Here is a 14336-nt window from a genome sequence, read left to right on the forward strand (position 1 = left end):
CCTGGTAAAATAACCTGTTTATACATTGAAAGTCAGCATGTTATTCTAAATTCTTGATTAACTAAAAGGCATAGTTAACATTGCTGTGGTTGTAAAATTTCAAATTTAACAGGTTTGTTCCTACATAAATTCCAAACTCATTCTCTGGCTCTGTGGAATCTGGTCTCCACCCTTCCTTCCCTCTGACCTTACATCATCTCATCATTGCTTTCACCAGTTGTTCTTCACATCCAGACACATCACTTTTTCTTATTTCCTCATACCTTCCATACTACTGCCTGTACTGGGGACTTTGCACATATGGCTGTGTGTGCTGGGAGTGTTCTTCTGTCATAGTCTTAGTGTGGGTAGATCTTTTCTTGTCATTCTGAACTCAGCTAAAAAATCATTTCCTTAACAAAGCCTTCACTGACCAATCTCAAGTTGTCACCTTGTTACTATTTATTATAAAACTTTCCATAACATCATTATCTGACACTTTGCTTGTTTATTGCCACTAGGATATAAGTTTCATGATAACAGTGTTTTATTTTTCTTGATAACAGTTCATCCTTAGTGCTAGACTAGTGCCTTGCATATTTTAGGGTCTTAAGATTCATTTGACAAATACATGGAAAAAAAATTTCCCAGATGATTTCCTGAGGGAAAATTTAGATCCCTATCTTACTGTATACTGGTTGGCAATTTTCTTCTCTTACACTAACTTTGACAAGTATTTCTGTTTCACATATATATATATATATATATATATATATATGTATACACACACACACATATATATGTATGTATGTATATGTATATATGTAACTTGACTTATCGAATCTTCAGATTTAAAAAATTTTCTTGATATGTCATTTAACTGTTTCTAGTCTGTGATGTGATGTAATGTTGAATTGAATATCCTCATTGTTTTAGATTATGAAAGTAAAAAATAAATGTCATGCATGTTTTTCTGAAGTTGAAGAGTTTTAGTAAAAATTTAGTTTGCTTGAGCCTAAGAGAAATAGAGCATACCTTGATGAGTTTTGTGATTAGTATTTGACATAGAATCACATTTTATATTTAAAAATTCTGGGGTTATTTATTTATTTTTTTATTTTAGTAGTAGTGAAAATGCAAACTCTCTGGTCTACCTTGACTTGATCTGAGCCCTTCTGCTCTTTCTTTCATTAGTAAGCTATTGGTGTTACCAGCGTCTGACTACAGTACTTCTCAAAAACTGTAGCAAATATTCTTCCTGTTCCTTGGTTCCATTATAAAATTGCTTCAGAACATGTAGAAAAAAACAGTAATGGAATATATTGATACTGAATATTTTTATTATTCAGTATCATGACTAAATTATTTTTATGTAAGTTATATGCAAATAAGATTTTTAAAAAATAACTTAACATTTAGGCTAATTCTCTAAATACCTCTGTTCACAAGTCAAAAAACAGTTTTTAACATACCAATCAATAAATGTAATCTGGTTGATGCAACAGCTAATTCATACTGAGGGACTAATCAACCAACTGTTGTGTTTAAAGTATCAATTATTTTGAGATGTAGTATAAAAGAGTATTTCCCAAATGGATGAAATCTTGGTATTGGAAATTTAGGCAAATGCTCTATTATATCTTTTTTCGTGTGTGTGTGGGGGGGATTGGCTGGCATACTGGGGATTAAACTCAGGGGCTCTCAGCCACTGAACCTCATCCCCAGCCCTATTTTGTATTTTATTTAGAGACAGGGTTTCACTGAGTTGCTTGCTTAGTGCCTCACCATTGCTGAGGCTGGCTTTGAACTTGTGATCCTCATGCCTCAGTCTCTTGAGCTGCTGGGATTACAGGCATGAGCCACTGCACAGATAATTTTGATGTAATCATATTAAAAAGGTAGAGCAAAAGAATAAATAAGAAGAATAATTTGAGTATAATGTAATATGACATGTTTGTTTAAGGCTATATATATTGATTATTCAGAATAATAGACATTTTAAACAGGAGGAAGGAAACATCAGGGAATATCTTGTTTAATCTATTGATTTTGTATTTGAAGAAACATGGCCCAAGAAGATTCAGTGAATCCGATGGTTGGCACATAACTAATATAGGCCTAGATAGAAATTGTGAAATAGAAACATGATAGAAATCTTAGATTTTACCTTTTTTTTTTTTTTTTTTTTTTTTTGTAGTCAAAGATCATGTCCTAGACAGGTCTACTTTTCAGCTACTCTTAACATTTCTTTCTTTATGTATATACCACTGCCCTATCTCAAGCTTTGGCCGTCTCATGTCTGAACCACTGCAGTAAACTGTTTCCTCTTTTTTTTTTTTTTTTTTTTTTTCCTCCTCTAACTTCTTCACTGTCAATAGACTGATCTTTGTAAAAGGGAAAGCTCACTTCTTTTACTGCCTGACCCTTTAGATCTAATTCTTTAAAATGACACATAGCTAAAGCTCTTTTATTAATTGACAGACGTCTTCATTTTTTTTTTTTTTATGCAATAGTATCATATGCTATCTTTCCTCCAACTTATTTGGTGCTTACTTTCTGAATTTCTTGAATAATGCATACTGGTTTTCTCTGTCTTTCATGTTTTAAAATAACCTTCCCCATTATGTTGAACTGGTAAATGCTTCTCATCTCTGAAGAAATGGCTTCAGTGTCATTCATTCATGTCCTATTCCTTTCTGTTTTTAATGCTCCATTAGACTATCACTTTTTGAAAAGATACCACATTTTTTAGAGTACTTTTCTCATTACTTGATAATTTCTTACCTCTTCTCTTCCTTAATGCATTGTTTGAATGCCTTGTACTCTAGTGCCTAATATGCTGCAAGGAATACAGTAGATATTCTCAGTAAATAAATGAAGTATTGAGAAACCAATTATAAGTCCTCTGTGGTCTTTATTACCAGTAATGGTGATGATGTCTTACAAGGCAGCTTGTCATTTACATGTACTATATCCCCAAGTCTTTTTATAATTTGTTTTTCTTTCAATATTATTTTAATAATAAAGCCTGGTTTTAGGGGGCAGAAATTATAAGTAATTTAAAAGTAGTATTCTTGCCCTTTGGTATATCCAGATATTCAAAGTAGGCAAAGTCATCTCCTTTATGAATTCTGATGGGTAATCATACTTAGATTAATATATTCTTGTTGCAACAAAATTTTGCAAATATATTGTTAGTATTGCAAGTAAGAACATTTTTTGAAAGTAAAGAGGTCAAGAAAGTGACAGTAAAATGCATCATGTGTTAGGCATATAGCTCTGTTACTGAATTTTAAATATTTTAGGAGACAGATAAGATTTTGTATAGTACAGATAGGTAGATGTAAAATATGTGAGTCAAGAATGGTAGGCAGGGGCTGGGGTTGTGGCTCAGTGATTGAGCGCTTGCCTAGCATGCATGAGGCCCGGTTTTCAGTCCTCAGCACCACATAAAAATAAAATAAAAGTATTGTGTCCACCTACAAATAACACACACACACAAATTTTAAAAGGAAAAATTAATGGTAGGCAGGTGGGTAACAAGATCCTATAGTTCTCTGATCAGTTTCTTAACTGAATATTTCTCCCAGAGCCAGAATAGAATGTTTGAAATATTGCAGAGCACAATGATCTAATGATTTTACAGATTCAGATGAAGTCAGAATTATGTAGTTTTTTTCAGTATTTAGTTTTCTATGCAAGACCTATTTGTTTTGCCTTCTTTAAATTTTAATCACTTATGTATTGGAATTTTGCCATTTCTGTGCCTCTTACCTTTAATAACTTTATGAAAAGTATTAATTAGAATGTAGGTTTGGGGGCTGCGGATACAGCTTGGTGGTAGAACACTTGTATGGCATGCACGAGGACTTGGATTTGATCCCTAGTTATTACAGAAAAGAAGGTAGGTAGGGTTGGACAGGAGTGACTTACAAGGTGTGGTTTAGGCAAATTATCAAGGAAATAAGATTTTACTATTAAAAAATAGAGGACTCAAAAAAGGGATGGGAAGCAATTTATAAAGCAAATGATGTGAAAAGGACATATAAAATATTAGCTTCTCAGCACTGCAAAAAAAGAAGAAAAAAAGATACTGGCAGGAGCTACTGTTCTGTCTATGGAAGGGTAAGCATTTAGATTATAAAGGCAAATGGATGTTGTTTATGGGATATGATAGGCAGTTTTTGGGAATATTTGTGGAAAGTAGCTATTTATGAACATAGCAGATTCCAAAAAGTCTAGACAAAGGTACTTTGTAATAAGACTCTGCTAAGAATTAGAAAAACTGTAAAATATAAAACTATTTTACATCAGACAACTACCAAAGCAATGAAGAAATATGGGGCCAAGATCTGGAAGCAGGAACAAACCCAGAAAATGTTATACTGGCATTTGGGCCACTTTTTCCTGAGGTGACTATTCATTCCAGAAGAGGAGGTGGTGGAAAAGAGGAGGATAAGATGATGTACAAACCTTCTGTCAGATTCAAAGGACTTAAGATGACAGAAAGGCCTAAAATGGACAAAAGCGGAAATAGAAAATCTGAATATTTGACGGTTAAATAAATCCAATCTGTAATTAAAAATGTTAACAAATGTACACATTTCTTGATGATTTTACTGGGAAGATAATGAGGGTACTGTTGTAGGTTAAAACATGTTAAAGGCATGTAATAATGAGATGTAATATAAAATCTTTGACTCCTAAATCAGAAAAAAAATTATAAGGATATTTTTGTGGTCATTGGGAAAATTTGAATGTGGGTGGGACATCATTACATAATGTTAGGTATTAGATGTAATAATGGAAATCTTAAATCTCAGGAGATAAATAATATTTATAGTGAAATGTAATGAAACTACACTATACTATTAAGAGGTTCTCCAAAAATATGCATACATTATATGTGTATTATATATACATACACATATATACATACACACGTATACCTGATTGTGTGATCAAGAGAGAGTGCAAATTCATTTGAATGTATAAATTGTCAACAGTTATTGAATTACCACTTGGGAGAGTAGTTTGATTTATGATAACATAATGAAGGTTTAAAAATCCCATGAATAGTTGTAGATGAAGCAAAAGCATTTTATCATCTGTTTATGATTACAGGGAACTTCCTTAATCTGATAAAGTTTATCTATTGAAAAACTAGCAAATGTCATACTTCATAGTGCAATGTTAAAATGTTCTCTGAGAATAGTGATTACTTGAAGAGAAGAAGGGTAGGTAAGAGGGGAGAGAGAGGAAGGTTAGATAGCCTGTACCAAAATACAGTTAGAAAGAATAAATTCTAATGTCCTATAGAATAGTAGGGTGGCAATAGTTTATTATAATGCACATTATTTCATAAAGAATAGGGGAGAGGAGTTCTTAGGATCCAAACCGAAAGAATTAAATGTTTGAAGAGATGGAGATGCTAATTATCTTGATTTGACCATTAATACATTATACATGCACTGAATGATCACATAAATAGATACAATTATTATGTGTCAAAAATAATTTTTTAAAAAAGCTTCTCCTCCAAGGTGGGTAATTAGTAAAGAATGCCTATCACTGCTTCTATTTTTCACATACTAAAAATTCTTGCTATTATTATATGACAGGAAAAGGAAGGGGTATAAATACTGAGATTAAAGCTGCCATTACCAATTTGATTGTATCTGTAGAAATTAATTTTAGCAAGGTCAAAATAAAAATAGTTTGTTTCTATTTACCAGCAGCAAACTTAAAAATTATATTAAAATAAATATTTTACAACTATAAAAGCATTAAAATCATCAAATCCTATGAGTAAATTTAATGAAAAATGATCAGTACTTCCTCATGGAGAAATGAAATTTTGTTGAGGGAAATTACAGAAGACCTAAGTAATGGAGGGATAAACCAAGGATTAGAAGTTTCACTTTTATAAATATATTGTTTTTACTCAAATTTATCTATAGATTCAATGTTATTCCAATCAGAGTCTCAGCAGGTTTGTGTTTGAAGGTGTGTGTGTGTGTTTGTGTGTATGGAAATTGACAAAATAATCAAAGTTATCATGCAAATTCAAAGGCAAAGAGCAGCCCAGTCAGCCTTGAAAAATATAAGGCAGAACTTCCGGATATTACATTTGATTTATGATGAAGACCATGGAATAGTGTGACAAGTCTGTTTTTTCAGTATATGGTATCGGGTCAACTGAGTGTATGTATACAAATAATGCTAAATAGCTTATAGAAGTAAGCAAGAAGTATACAACAATTTATCTAAAAGATTATATGGAATATCTTTATGATCTTGGTATATAGTAAAATATATTAAATGGGAAACAGAAGGGACAGTCATAAATGGAATGATCAATAAATTGAACTCCATTAAAATTAATACCTTTTTCTTGGGACATTATAATAAAAAATAGTGGGATACGTTGTTATGTATTCATACGTGCACATAACATAATTTCCTTAGTTTCATTCCCTAGTAAATTAATACTTTTTTATTCATTAAGAGTAAAGAGACAAGCCACAGAGTGGGAAAATATATCTTCAAGATAAATAATCAAAAAGAGAGCTTTTATCTAGATTAAATAAAAACTCATATAAATCAATAAGTAAGATAATCCTGTGTAACAATAAGCAAAAACCTTGAATAAACATTTCACAGAAGCTAATTTCTAGCAAACAGGAAAAAGTGTTCAACTTCATTGGTAATAGGGGAGATGCCAATACATGTCCATCATAATGTCTAAAACTAAAAAGCCTCACATACCAGTTGTTGGCCAAGATCAGGAATGTGAAACAAGAATTCTTACCCACTGCTGCTAGAATTGAAGTTGGCATATCTATTTTGAATAACTATTTGACAGCATCTACTGTGGCTGAACAAATAAAAGTTTAAATCCAATGAAAATGCTTGTACACATATACTGAAAAGACAGGTACATTCATGGCAGCATTATTTGTGATAGCCTGAGAGTGGGAGCAATTCACTATTAAATAGTGGCTTAAAGTAATTGTGGCATATGGACTACCTTATATTAATAATAAACTATAGCTACATGTCACATATTTAACTTAATCTTACAATGTTGCTAAAAGCAACCAAATATAAGAGAACATTCTATATATGTGAAATTGAGAACTGTGTATGACTATTCTTTGGTTTTAGAAGTCAGGATAGTGGTTACTTTTGATGTGACAGGGACTGGATCTGAGGTAGATTTCTGGAGTGTGGTGATAATGTTCTGTTTCTGGAAGTAGTTAATCAAATTACACAGGTGCATTCATTTCGTGGTGATTCTTTGAGTTGTAGTACACTGTATATATTCTTGGTTTATTAAATGAAAGTAAAAATAACTATGCTTTTTAATATAAAAATTTTATGAATCTTTTAGGTTGATGAAAATGAAAACATAACAAATGCCTTTGTATTCACCTAAACTTCATACTTGGTTATCATATGGTTAGAACTTCGGTCAATGTTACTCAGCCCTTAATAACTAATATCATATATATAATAACTACATAATGAGTATCATCATGCCTGTCTTTGTTTTTATTAACATTCATGTATCATAAATCGAATGTTTCATCTCAACTATCACTACCTACCACAGCGACAAAGAAACAAAATGTGTGTGTTTTATGTGACAAATTCCCTATGTAGTTCAGCAGCTAATAATGTTCAGACCCAAGTCTCTGCTGTTGATTTGACCTTTACTTCACATTTATTGCCTTGTATTCACCAGATGTCAGCTCTGCTTCTAGATATCCTTTGTACTTGATTTCTTTTTAAGTTTAAAAAGGTATATTTGATTATATTGAGAGTAGATTATTGTTTCCAGTTCTGTGATAATTAAACCTCTTTGGGACCCTAGAATAAACTCTACTTGCTTATTATTTTATTTTAGTTCTGTAGATGAATCTAGTAATCTAAATACTTTTGTAAGTGTTTGTAACTCTTTTTTATTATTTTTATTTGTTTTTCAGTTTCAGGGATTCATAAAATTATTTTTTATAACCTGGCATAATTTCAGATTATCATTTAATATATGAAGGCATAAATTCAGTTCTGTCAGTTACTATTGGGTAGCCAATTAATATTACCAAATCTGTTCCTGATCTATGACTATGATGATGGCAGTTCTTCCCTCATAGTTTTTGTGAAGTGAAGCAGTACTACAAAATGCCTAGGTTAAAACCTGGTAAAGGCCTATCAATGAGTAATTTTATTTTAACATAGATATGCTTGTAGTCATTTGTAAACAAATAGTTATTCTGTTTAGGTTAAATGTTAGGATAGATAGATGTGCTCAGGAATGTAGTAATACAAAGGGCAGGGAACAAGGGGGGTAGGACATGAAGAATTCATAGAGAAGGAAACTTTGGACATAATTTGATTGCGTTTTGAACATTTTGAAGACAGAAGTATTTCATGTATATCCATTTCACAAAAGAAATTATAAAAGTGTGAATAACAATGGAAATCATAAGGACTTTGAAAATGCAATAGCTTATATAAGTAGAAATTCAGATTACATGGGGATTTGACAAAGCATCTATAAATTGGATATCATTATCAGTGCCTGAGTTGGGAAAAGATCACAGTTTCTTGATAGTTTGCTTTAGTTTATCAGATTATTCATTACTTCACAAATTATCATTTCTCTAAGAAAATTTAGTATTCTTTAGTACAGGCATTTTTAAAGTTTTGGATAAATTTTCTTTGTGGTATAACCAGTGTATTAAAGCATTTGATATATGGATGCAGAATTGAGGTATCTACTTTGAATTATCTTTTTAAAAATGCTTTTTTCTTGGACTTTAAAAAATAAACCTAAAATGGCAGTTAAATTTCAATGAGTTATGTAATTTGTTTTCTGTAGTAGTTTATTTCCTTAGCCATGCTCAAAATAATACTTTTATTTAGAAAACTTTTATATAAAGTCTAATCCAAAGTTTTATGTTATCTGTTTGGTTACTTGGGAAGTCAAGTTGAATTTGATGTAGGATTTTATAGTACTAAAAATGTCAGTATAGTGACTGGACGCTGCCTTAAAGTAGTAAGATGAGTATTCACATTTTGTAATGAATATACATAAAATTAAGTGGCTGTTTTTAAAACATAGAGAACCCCAAACCAATTTTAATTTAATCCTTATACTAATCTTTCTGTACCAACTGTACATCTTCATGTGCTTTCCTTTAATCATTTGCTCACCTTAATGGTCAGAGTTTGTACATAAATGTAGGAATAATCTTAGCATTTGAATAACCCTTTCAAATGACTATTCTTGAACATTATGCCTATTTAGTGGAATGTATTGCTGCAGGTACTTTGCACAGAGTTACATTTTTTTTTTTTTAATGAGGTTAATTACATTAGATAACATTATTTAGGAATTTTAAAATATATCACATAACTTGTTTATTTCCCAAAAAACCTCATGGTAAAGCTTTCTTCTGTTGCATCAAAAGTGTGTTCAACAACTTGTTGATCATTTGAAAAATGGTATTTAATGTGCTTCCCGCTCCCAGTTATACCTGGCTTATTTTTTTAGTCTCAGTATATTATTTAATTTCCTTGTTTCTGATTATCTCTGTAAAATGAGGAAAATATAAGCAAGATTCATGAGATTATTTTGTAAACTGTACTCGTTTAAAAATTACACTAACAAACATTGAAAGTAAATACGTAGAGAAAGTAAATTATGGGGACGTGGAATGGTATATGCTTAATTTGAATAATTATTTTTGTATTTTGTTATGTGTAATGTACTTTGTTGTATGTAATGACCTAGCACATTAGGTTCAAATATCATATTTTTTAAAAAAGAAACCATTGTAATTATCAAATAAAAAATGTCAGTTATCATAACTTTTTAAAAGAAAACATTGTAATTATCAAATTTAAAAAGGTCAGGTAGTATTCTGTATTCATATATAACATGTTTATACAAATTTCCTGTCTTGCTGATGATTTTTAATAAATGGAATGAGCCTATGTAAATAACGCAGGATTGTAATGCTTTGTTTTTCATAGTTCTAGATCATTTCAGGTTAAAACTGACAGTTAAAGTTTGGACATAAAAATGAAAAAAAATTTGAATGTTTTGAACATTTTCAGTATTAAAATATAAGTAAAAAGATATTTGTAAAACATTTTCTACTAAACAGTGAAGATTTAACTGGACAGGGAGTTTGTTGACAGCTTCTAAATTGAATGCTTATCAATTAATATAGTTAATATTTTTTTCAATTTTCAGTTAAAATTTTTTATTCATCCTTTTCAAGGGTTACATAACTATTAGGGCAGGCTCTTGAAAGGACAATTTATAATTATTTTATTCTTAGTATTTTGCAATCGAAGGAAAATGGAGACAAATTGTGTTGAGAATGATTTAAGATTGTAGCCATTACTCAACTCTTTAATTTAAAAAAATTCCATTTTATAACTTGAAGTAATAAAATACCAGTTATATCACTTTGTATATTAAGGTTCTACATAAGGTTAAGGGCTTTTTTAAAAGTTGAAGATGACTTGCAATGTGAAAGCACCAACCAGCCAGCTAAATTGAGTTCAAATCATGCTCCTCCACTTAGTTATTTTTGGCAAGACTATTTCACTTATTTTGACTTTTTCTTAGTATTCTGAGAAGTACTTTATAGTTTACTCTGCATTTCACATCTCATTTGCTTTCAGTATAACTGTGAAGAAGGCAAGGCAAACATTTGTTCATGAAAAAGTTTTCCAGTATTCTTCTAAGTGCATCTCTTTAAATGTGTTGCAGTTGAAGTATTAATTATATAGAACCAGTTTTCTGATTTTTATGCTTTTTCATTGGTTTATGGATAGAAAATTAGATATCCAAGTGGTTAGGTTCTAGACTAACTTCATTAAAAGCATTAATTTTTATTTTTTATATTTTTTTCATTAAAAGCTTTAAGTTATGAAATTTCAAACATCTTTGCTAATTATTTAATGTTTTGGTTAAAACATCTTGTGAACAAAACTAAAAATCCCAATTCCTTTTAGATTACAAGAGTATAAGCAGACAGAAAAAGCTCGAGGAATTAAATGCAGATATTAACTAAAGATCATTTAAAAAAGATGATTCAGTACTAAATTTTGTGTAAAAAATAGGGAAGTAAACGAGTTAATTGGGAGCAAGAGTCTCACAATTAATGTAACATGTACGATTTTGAATGTAGTTTAGAAAACAAGGGCATGACAGATTTGTATTATGGAAGCATACTACCGAGGCCGCCCCTTCCTGAACCCAAGTTTTCTATTTTGCCCTTTGGAGTGGTGGTTCATCTGGCTAAGAGTGAAGCAAGCAGGTTTCCTCTTCAGTTCCCTTTGGTGACTGAGGGTGGGGCCTGCCGGAACTTTGGCACATTAGATCATTGGCCCCTCAGACATTTTATCTATTTTTTACGAACACTAGTCATACATTTCAGCCGCCAGAAGACTGCTGGCTTAATGGGTTGGCTGTACCAGCCAGCTGGGGTACCGCCTCTGCCCGCGCCATGCTGGGGTGTTGTAATTCTCCAACCCCGAGCAGCCCTTTCATCCGGGCAGTGGGCTGTCAGTGGGTACCGTGGTCACCTACGTCATCACATGCGGACAAGCGAGAGAGCTCAGGTCCCCATGCCCAGCTGGGAGATGCCCCTGCGTGGCTGCCGATGCGCAGCGTGGCTGCCCATGCGCAGCATGACCGCAAGTCCTGCTTCTTAGCCCTGGGAAACCCGTTGTTTTCAGAAAGCAGTAGTCAGCGTCTTTGTTGGGTCGCCATTGGTGGCAACAGATGCTGTCTGCTAATGTTCTCAGAATTTGAGCTCCCAGAGTAGCATGGTGCAGGTGCATAGAGATTTATTGAGAAACCCCTTATGTGAAGTGAACCTGTGCCGGTTTTAAGCCTACCTTGGACATCCGATTGAGTAGGTTGCGCAGGAGAGTTACTTATTTTGTAAAGCTGTGAACATTTATGAAGCACCACGACTCAACTAAGTTTAAAAATTTTAAAATATTTTTCAGATCTTATAGATGTGTCAATGTACATTAAAATTTATATTACTAAAAAGTTTTTCTTTAACGTTCAGAGTCTACATTTATTTTCTTTGTTTTAAAAAATGGACTTGTGTCAGACCTGGTGGCACATGCTGGTAATCCCTTCGATTCAGGAGATTGAGACAGGAGGATCCCAAGTTTGAGGACTGCCTGGACAGTTTAGTGATACCCTGTCTTAAAATCTTGAAATAAAAGGGGTGGGGATGTATTCAGTGGAAGAGTACCCCTGGTATCAATCCCTGGTACCACTAATCAAATAAAGAAGTAAAATGGACTTATTACTTTTTAATGAATTTTCTTTGTGGCAAGATATGTGCATCCTCCATATTATATTCAAGGAATGCAATTTATGGCTATACCATAACCCAACCATTAATTTATTAGTGTGTATTTAAGTTAATTCCATTTTAGTAATATAGTAGGACTTTATTAGGTTTATTGCCTTATTTCCCAAGATCTATTTAAATTTATTGTGTAAACAAGAATTCTAAATCTACTTTCTAGGAATTTACAGGGAATCAGTGTGGTGTAGTGAAAAGAACTTTTGTGTTGGAATTAGGACTGCTGTAAATCTTGTTTAATGATTTAGTTGTTTGCTATTACCCCAAGTTTCAAACGGTTTGCATTTTAGTATCTGTAAAGTGTAGATAATATCATAGGAGTTTATAGTATATTGTATAAAGATACAACTTGGAAAGTGATGATTATGCCATCTTTACAAAAGCCTATATATTTATAATTTGTATATAGAATGAGTTTTTAAGTGTGAATTCCATATTTGCTCAGTTTAATATCAGTAGTACCAAACTTGTTTAATTATCTGTAGAATTATCACAATCCCTAAATTATCCTAAACATAAATCTCCAAGAAATAAAATTTACATAATAAATAAATGAAATGTACGAAGTACTATTCAACTAATTTAAAAGCACTGTATAATTTATAGAATATCTTTTCATGTGTTTTCTTAAATATAAGAGGATCTCAGTTTTTGATAAATTACTTATAATAATAAAAGTCAAGATTTAATATTTAAAGAAAGTGGGAATAATAATATAAAATTCTTTATTTTCACACATATAAGCTGTTACTCTTCTAAAACAAAATGTCAACATCCATATAGTAAAAATGTTACTGAGGCATTGTGCTGTAGTGTAAACATGTAGCCAGTGGACCTGGGCTTAGTGTAAATCAACCAGTCTTTGTCATATGGAACTAGGTACAGTGAAGGAATACAAAAAACAAAACAAAACAACAAAACACAGCACTGTCCTTGAAAAATGTTGCTGAAATTTAGAATCAGAAACATGGGTAGGATTTGGAACCATTGGAGGCTCTGGGAAAAGAGAAATAAGTATATGAAGGGATTTAAGCATAGAATAGGACCTGTTCTGTTTTTTTTTTTATCCCAACTTTAAATTTTTTTTAATTCGTATTTTTACAGATTGTATTTTGATTCATTGTACACAAATGGGGTATGACTTTCATTTCTATGGTTGTACACAATGTAGATTCACACCATCCATGTAATCATACATGTACATAGGGTAATAATGTTTGTCTCAGTCTATTATCTTTCTTTCCTCTACCCCACCACCCTGTTTTCCTTGACACCATCCAAAGTTCCTCCATTCTTCTTTTGCCAGCACCCCATACCACCCCCACCACTGTTATGTATCATCATCCACTTATCAGAGAAAACGTTCAGCCTTTGGTTTTTGGGGCTTGGCTTACCTCACTTAGCATGATATTCTCCAACTCCATCCATTTACCAGCAAATTCCATGATTTTATTCTTTATGGCTGAGTAATATTCCATTGTGTATATATACCACAGTTTATTTATCCGATTCATCAATTGAAGGGCATCTAGGTTGGTTTCACCTATTGTGAATTGCTATTGTGAATTGAGCAGCTATGATCATTGATGTTGCTGCATCATTGTAGTATGCTGATTTTAAGTCCTTTGGGTATAAAAGTGGGATAACAGGGTCAAATGGTGGGCCCATTCCAAGTTTTCTGAGGAATCTCCATACTGCTTTCCAGAGTGGCTGCACCAATTTGCAACTCCACCAGCAATCCAACTTTAAAACTTTTAATTTGATTTTTTCAAGACAGTGTCTCACTATGTTATTCAGACTGGCTTTGAATTCCTTGGCTCAAGTGATCCTCCCACCTCAGCCTCCTGAGAACCTATGACCATAGGCGTCACCATGCCTAGCAAGATGATTTGAATGTTAAGAAATCCTTTTTGACTGAAACAGAAAATGTATAATAGCCAATGAGGC

At 32.3% G+C, this 14336-nt stretch overlaps 1 protein-coding gene across 1 annotated transcript in view; it reads left to right on the forward strand.

Annotated features, from left to right (window-relative positions):
* The window catches only part of ASCC3 (activating signal cointegrator 1 complex subunit 3), a 449567-nt gene that overhangs the window by 27560 nt on the left and 407671 nt on the right, over positions 1–14336 (forward strand).

The sequence above is a fragment of the Sciurus vulgaris genome (assembly GCF_902686455.1).
Source record: "Sciurus vulgaris genome assembly, chromosome: 7".
Taxonomy (NCBI): Eukaryota; Metazoa; Chordata; class Mammalia; order Rodentia; family Sciuridae; genus Sciurus; species Sciurus vulgaris.